The sequence below is a fragment of the Phodopus roborovskii genome, unplaced genomic scaffold (assembly GCF_943737965.1).
Source record: "Phodopus roborovskii unplaced genomic scaffold, PHOROB, whole genome shotgun sequence".
In the NCBI taxonomy this organism is placed as follows: Eukaryota; Metazoa; Chordata; class Mammalia; order Rodentia; family Cricetidae; genus Phodopus; species Phodopus roborovskii.
Window position 1 is genome coordinate 3,816,103 of NW_026125444.1, and position 7,626 is coordinate 3,823,728.

Below are 7,626 nucleotides of genomic sequence, written 5' to 3' on the forward strand. Positions count from 1 at the left end.
GACTAATTGAAGATATTGGCGATATACACATTCTGAAATGGAAACAACAAACAAATTCCTGGTAGTAATTTTATTTATAGCAGATCATTTTATTGTCATAAACCTTAAAATATTACCCACCCTATAACAGTGTTTATGACAATATGTATTAAGCCTGTACATTAATTTTGACCTTATCTTTTCTCAGGATGAAGAGCAGAAAACTTTTCTAACTTAAAAATATCAAAAACATTAGGTTGGAAAGCAGCAGAAAGATATCTAGAGAATTTGGATATAATGATTTACAGTGTTCAGATGGTGATAAAGCTTAAGGTGCCTTAGTAGGCTTAGAAAACCTGGGTAAGCTATTAATATTTTAGCATCTCCATTTCCTATGGGGATGTGTCTTGGGGTTGTAGAGGAGAATATTATAGTCTTATTTAGTATAAAATTCATATATTGTAGGAAGAGTATGTTAGAGGTCCCACTTGGTTTTCCTCTGAATTTATTATCTTACAAAGTCAAATACAGATGCATCTTTCATAAAAGGAATAAGCTCAATCTAAAGTAATATGTAAGAGTTTTCGATCAACTTATTACATTTTGATGACCAGTTCAGCGGCTGAATGGCAGTGGAATGAGAAGAGGGGCAGAAGTGGGATGCAAACCCAGATGAGCACCAGGAGTTCAAACAGCAACCTAGAAGACAGCTGATACAAGCATAAAGGTGCAAGGTGTTTTAAAGTCGCTTGTAGTAAAATAAACCATTAACAGACCACTCTTTGATACTAACATTATGAAGTGACCTACTATTATAAAGTGGATTGGTTACTGAGATAAAAGTCCCCAAAAGGATTGCTCACAATTCACTTTCCATAGTAAGAGATTCTTTAATGAGAATGACCACATGGCCAGAAATGTAAAAGTAGCTGGAGTCTCAGTTCACTTCTCGTTTTCTGTTACTTAGAGACTAGATGACAAACATTGTGTTCAGAGGTTTTTCAGACTCCAAGAAACTGGCAGTAGGAAAAGAACATTAAGTGTGTGTGTGTGTGTGTGTGTGTGTGTGTGTGTGTGTGTGTGTGTGTGTGTGTTGGAGGAGGAACAATGATGGGGAAGAAGTAGGAAGAGGGATTACAGCAGGAAAGATCAAAGAGCAGGAAACCTGACAGGAAAAGGAAAAGCTGGAGATATAAAACCTACTGGAGGATGAGATAGGTAATGTTTGCCTTTGCTAATAGCAAGCAGTTAATATGATATTACTCCTTATCAGAAGTCAAGTCATAATAATATTTGGAAACATGTCTTATTTTGCATACCTCTTTTTACAGGGTGACCTTGTACATCTTCCCTTCAAAACCAGTGTTTCTTTTCCCATGAATCAAGGATGAATGTTTTTTTTTTTTTTTTGTTTTTTTTTTGTGGAAAACTTAGTATTAGATAAGAAAATAAAAAATGCACCAGTTGAAAATATAAACAAGTTCCAAAATGTTTTGCTTACATTATTGAAGAAAATATTCTTAAGGAAAAATATTTATGAAGTTATAAACTCGTAAATTATCTATTGATGGACCTGTTAGAAGCAAAATAATGTGTTTCATAGACCACTGTACTTACTGAGCTACTGTTTCTAATCAAGTGCTTTCAAAACAACAAAATAAGTTGGAACAAATACGCCTTTCTTAATTTTCAATTGTTAAACTTTCCAGTAAGCATGCAAACCCACAGACCTTCCCTATGTAAGTTACAATTCCCCACCCCCCTTTAAAACAGGATCGTGCATATAGTTAAAGGAAGAACCAGATTGATATCAGTGATTATCTTAGTTGTATGAGCTATTCAGGTAACTGTATAATAGTGTATTAAAATGTATCTTGAGGTGATTAACCAAACACTTGAAATAGAAATTAAAGAGTAGGTGGAAGAGGGGTTGTATGTTTCTGACAATAAAACAATAGGAGAAGGTTTGTACTTGTATAAGAAAGAAGGTTAATGCCATATCACATAACTGTAGCATTTCTTAAGTGTTAGGCAATGGAGTATACTCTGTTTGAATCTGTTAGCAATGAAGTTTTCTTTTGTTTCATCTGCAATTATTTCTGTATTCTATTAGGTAAATTTTGATGCACTTCCAATAAAAAGGACTATTAATGAATTAATGTTTATAAGTCTGTCTGAACTCATCAGATGGAAGGTGTTATGTAAGCAGAAAAGAGTGGTATTGTGTTCGTTTCTATGACAACAGTAACTTCCTTACAACATAAATTGGGCTAGAGTTACTCCGAAACCTTTATTTCATTATATTTTTGTACCTTTTAAGTAAGATCAAGTTAGTACTTTAGTGTTGAATAGATAACTTACTTGAATTCTCTTATTTGTCCTTGTAGTCCTCATTCTTCCAGATGTATTCCATAGTATTAATATAACTGGAATGAAAGACCACACTCTGTTGGCTGCCTGTATACATTCAATTTGAAAAAAATAAATAGCAATCATTTTCATCATTTCTCTATTCTTGGATTCAAACCTCTTGAGCATAATTTTGCCTCTGCTACAACAAAATATAATTCAAGTTATACATCTAATAGTCATTTTTCATCTGTAAAATTAAAATGAAATAGATCGGATATCAAAATATTATTATAAACACTGCCTGGTATCATGTGTGAAGCATTAGTGCAATGACTGAAGTATAGCAAACACTCAAAGAATGCCAGATACTACAGATATGTTAATTTCTACCTTTAGAAATTTCTAAATAATTTCTACCTCCATCAATATCTTAATACAGAATGTGGTGATAGGGATGTTTATTATCTGTGCTGTCCAATAAGGCATGATCATTGAACACTTGAAGTCTAACTATTGTGATTAACTGGATGTTCACACTTCATTTTTGTTTTTTTTTTTTTTAAAATGTCTATGGTTGGATACAAATGACTATAGGTCACTGGACCCTTCATAACAATGATAAAGTTCTATTAGAAAGTCAGATTCTTAGTGGTGGCATACTGAGTTGAATCAAAATATGTCAAAACTGAGGGATTCTTTTTTTATGCCTGTGTTCCTTCTCTGGATGGCTAAAGATCCAGGAAATCTTACTCCTTAAGGTTCTACACATAATATAGAATATAAAGACACACCTTCAACTAACTCATTGTATTAAACATAATAAGCTTGATAACGTGTTTTAGAGAAATATCCACTCCATTTTCAATGACAGAAATGTGTCACTGTTAAGCCATAGAAGATAATGTATTTTGATACTTTCTAAGGGATTTCAAATGTCTTGGTTGCCACCTTCTTAAGGTCATTATATAAGTCAACTTCCTCCAGATAAAAGGTCAGACTTATGACTGACACATTCTAGATGGGCATATGGGAAGCTGTGTGAACAAGCCAACTATTCTGCTTAAACATGACCTTTGTCTAGGCTTCAATAGTATGAGCATATTCAGGGATGACATTCTGGCCATACTCTAGCTATCATTTCTTAGAGGAACCAGCTGCAGTCTCTTCTCTGTGGCATTCCTTGCATATAATGTGTTCATGAGCTCCTTCAAATAGTCAAAGTTGCCAAGGGTAACCTTAGTAGAGATTAAGAAGTTGGTGGCAAGTAGGTATTGCAGTAAACCATGAGAAAATAGTCATATTTCTTATGGTTTGAACCCATCTCAAGTTAGATGTAATCATCAGAAAAATTCAGATGATGACTCCTGGTCCTCTACCCTTCAAGAGAGCTTCATCCAGATTCTCAATGATACACTTAGCAACAGCATCACTCATTTGAAGTAAGTGGGATCTCATTCCTAGAAGATAGGGATGAAATATCTTGACTGTAGCTCTGATGTTTTCATTGAAAGTCTCACACTAGGATGTTAAGACTATGTAGATCAGATTAACGAAGAACTCAGTAATGGTGACAATATCCACTTGATTTAAAAGCGGGCCTGATTACTGTGTTCTGTTGTAGTAAATCCATTTAATTCCAACCTTTATCATTATTTGGTAGCCATTCAGTTGGTAGTATAAGAGAAAATACATAGGGTAGGAAGGAGCAAAGGAAGCAAAGTAGCAAAGCAAACATAGTTTTCTGATTTGTCATAATTTCTATTGACCTTTTAGGATTCTTTTTACCTTAATTGGTGTTTGATTATCATTCATATGATGGTTTGTGAAATATTTACATATCTGTTATTATGACTTATATCTCCATTTTGAGAAGTGATGATACATAGTATACACACAAATAAAAGCTTTTGGGTGGAAGTTCCTTAGAAATGTTTAATAATAAAAGGGTAACCTAACAGATAAACATTTGTCAACTTTGGTTATAATATTATATGACAATTTCATTTTCAATATTTTCTACAAATTATCTCATATTTTCCTATTTCCCATTTGTTTAAGATAATCCATCTTTATGGTTAGTTCATGTTCTGTTTCATAAAGTCTTTTTTGATTTTCTATTTTTTTAATTCAACTTTTTTAATTTATTTTTCTTATTTTACATATTGATCTTAGTTACCTCTCCATCCCTTCCTCCTTCCCTCTCTTCCACTCTCCCATGTCCCCCCACCCCGACCACCCTCCATCCAATTCTCCCCCCATTCCACATATAGAATCATGCTTTCCTGGAGGGGTCATCTAAATCTGTCCTTTTTTAGGAGGGACTAGGCTATTTTATCCAGTTGATTGTCTAATCATTCCTTTCTTTCACTCATTCATTCATTTATTCTTTCCTTCCTTTCTTTCTTTTATACCTTCACTTTTTAAATTGTGGGATAGTATAATGAAAAATTTGTATTTCTACCACGTTATGTTTTATGTTTTCAAAAATTATTAAATAAGTAGATAAAATTATTTCAATTAAACTGGGTTAGTATACTCAACAAAAAATATTTAGGTGTTGACTCTGGTTGTGGTAAACACTCTTGAGCATGTTAATGTAGGTGATAAAATGTAAATGATCAGTGTCATAATCATCTTAATATTATTTAAATGACTAAATATAGATCATTGAGGAGAAATAATCTAACCATCCAAATGAAATAGTATGTCAGAAAATCTCTAAAGCAAAATGTATATTTAAAAGTTTGCATGTTCCCAAACAATCTGGTTATTGACAAAAATGTCATAGATGTACTACTATATTTACACTATACTACATATATTATACCCCTGCAAGGTGTTCTTTCAACTCTTAGAAGCAGTAGTTTTCTAGCTTCCAAGGAATTTTGCCTTTAATAACTTATTTTTTATTACCTTTCAAAAAGGTTAGGGGAATCATTTTGCAAATATTATATAATTCAAAGCTCATGTAGCTTTCAATTACTCTTCTATGCATTCTAATTTAAGTACTAAAAATCTAAACTTCAGGCTAGAGAGAAAGCTTGGAAGTTAAGAGTACCCACTGTTATTCTAGAGGTCCTCACTTCAATTCCCAGCAACCACATGGTGGCTCACAAACATCTATAATGAGATCTGATGCCCTCTGGCATGCAGGAATACATGCAGGCAGGATGCTATATACATAATAAATAGATAGATATATCTTATAAAAATCTAAAGGTCCAGATTTCCTCCTACATTAACATATAAATTACATAGGTGTGATAAAATACAAATAAAACTTATTTTATTTTAATTAAGTGTATGTAAGTCTTGATAATTATATTCACATTGCTGTAAAGTATGGCCATCATTCTTATTTACATAGTTTCCATTAAACTACCAAAATTAAAATTATCAGTTCTTTAAAGAATATGTCCTAACCACTTCCCCACTCAATCACCTAGTCAGCAAAATTCTGCAGACATATTTTAATTTCAATAATCTATATATTTTATAAATAGTTGTAAACAGTTCTATAACATCTATCCTGCTTTGATGAATTTATATTACTTAGCATTGTGGCTCCTAAATTCACCCAGTTTATAGCACATATCATTATTTCCTTCTTTTGAAGGCTTAATGTTGTTGTTTCACAGCATGCATATATTCCATTTTATTAATATATTCTTTTGTTGACATCTATTTGTAGATCTGAAGTATGGTTTTCATTTTTGAAATTTATAATAGCTGTTAAGTATTCTGATTTTGTTCCTCTATAAGACATGGATTTAAAGTATTTTTTTAATTTCAGTATTCAAATGTATGTATATAGTAGAGGTGAATATTAAAACTTCTATATTTGACCAGAATTAAGACAAATAAGTACTTAGACTAAAACTATTAGACTTAAAACAGAAATGCTCACATTTTCAAAACTACTACATAAAGATCAATGAAATTAGGCTTTCTATTTCAGTTAAGATACATTGTTTCTTAGAATACAGTGCCATTAAAGAGGCCATGGCTGTAAGATTAGTCATGTCCCTTTCCCTGGGACTGTAATCTGGAGATTACTGTTTCTGATGTTCACACACCTGTTGCCTCTTTTTACTCTGCTCTGCCACTGCTTACTCCAATCATTGACAAAGACCACAATTCTTATAGGCTAAAGTGAAGAAAAAGACAGTCTAGACTCTCAAAGCTTCCTAGACAATATGGCTTCTCTGTCAGTATTTCATTCACTTTTGTTATGGTAATATTACTATTTCCAACACTCAGTTAGAGTACTAAATTGTAGGATGCATGAAAAGGTGGGAAAATGAATATAACATTTATTGAAGGTAGATTTAATGGAATTTGTGTTATAAGTGAAGTACAGTCAGCCATCATGGACAAAATGGTTCTTTTGTTTTGGAGGTGGCAGACCAAGTAAACAACAATGTTGTACAAAATAATTAGTCCAATATGTTCAGGTATATTACATGCTACCCTTATAACTTTAAGTTCTCCTTTTCTGAATAATACTCCATAAATGCATTTCTTAATCATTCAATATTTCATGTATTTTTAAATGTATATTTGAAGTAAATAAAGAAATAAGGCACGTACTTAATGTACAAGACAAGAAAAAGAAACAAATTTTGATGTGAATTATAGCCTATAGTTCAGTTGGGGGTAGAATAAAAGGCAAATGTAGATTTGTAAATAAATGCCTGTGACTTGAAGGGTAGTATTACTGTTTATAGTTTGTATAGAGATGTAATAAAGAATTGAGTGTAAATAAAATAATTTTTTTAAAGCTAAGGATTTTTTTCACTTAGAGTGAAATTGATAGTTTTCTATGTAATACAATAGAAAAAATAGTTTCTATGTAACACACACACAAAATTGAACATGTATTATTTTTAAATTTACTTTGATGTTTTATTAATTTCTACTGAATTATATAAAGGAATGAGTAAATTAAAATGTACTTTTGATATCCTGTTGGTCTAGCTTTGATTTCTCACTATTTATTGTCCATTGAGGTTTAGTTCATTTTATGTCTAGATACATGTGGTCTGAAAAGAATGTCCTTTCATAAATTCACTCCTTAAGTGTTTAAGTTCATAGTACATAATTTGTGCCAGTATCTTTTCTTTAGTTTCCCTGGCTGCAGTCCAGTGAACCCCTTAACATGATCTAGGTCTAAAGACTGACTAGCGTTAAAGTTTTATGAAATAAACAAATAAATAACACATCTATAATGGAGGTGGGTCAAAAATTGATGGTCAGTTTAAATGCAAAGAAATTGACATTGTTCCTACTAATATG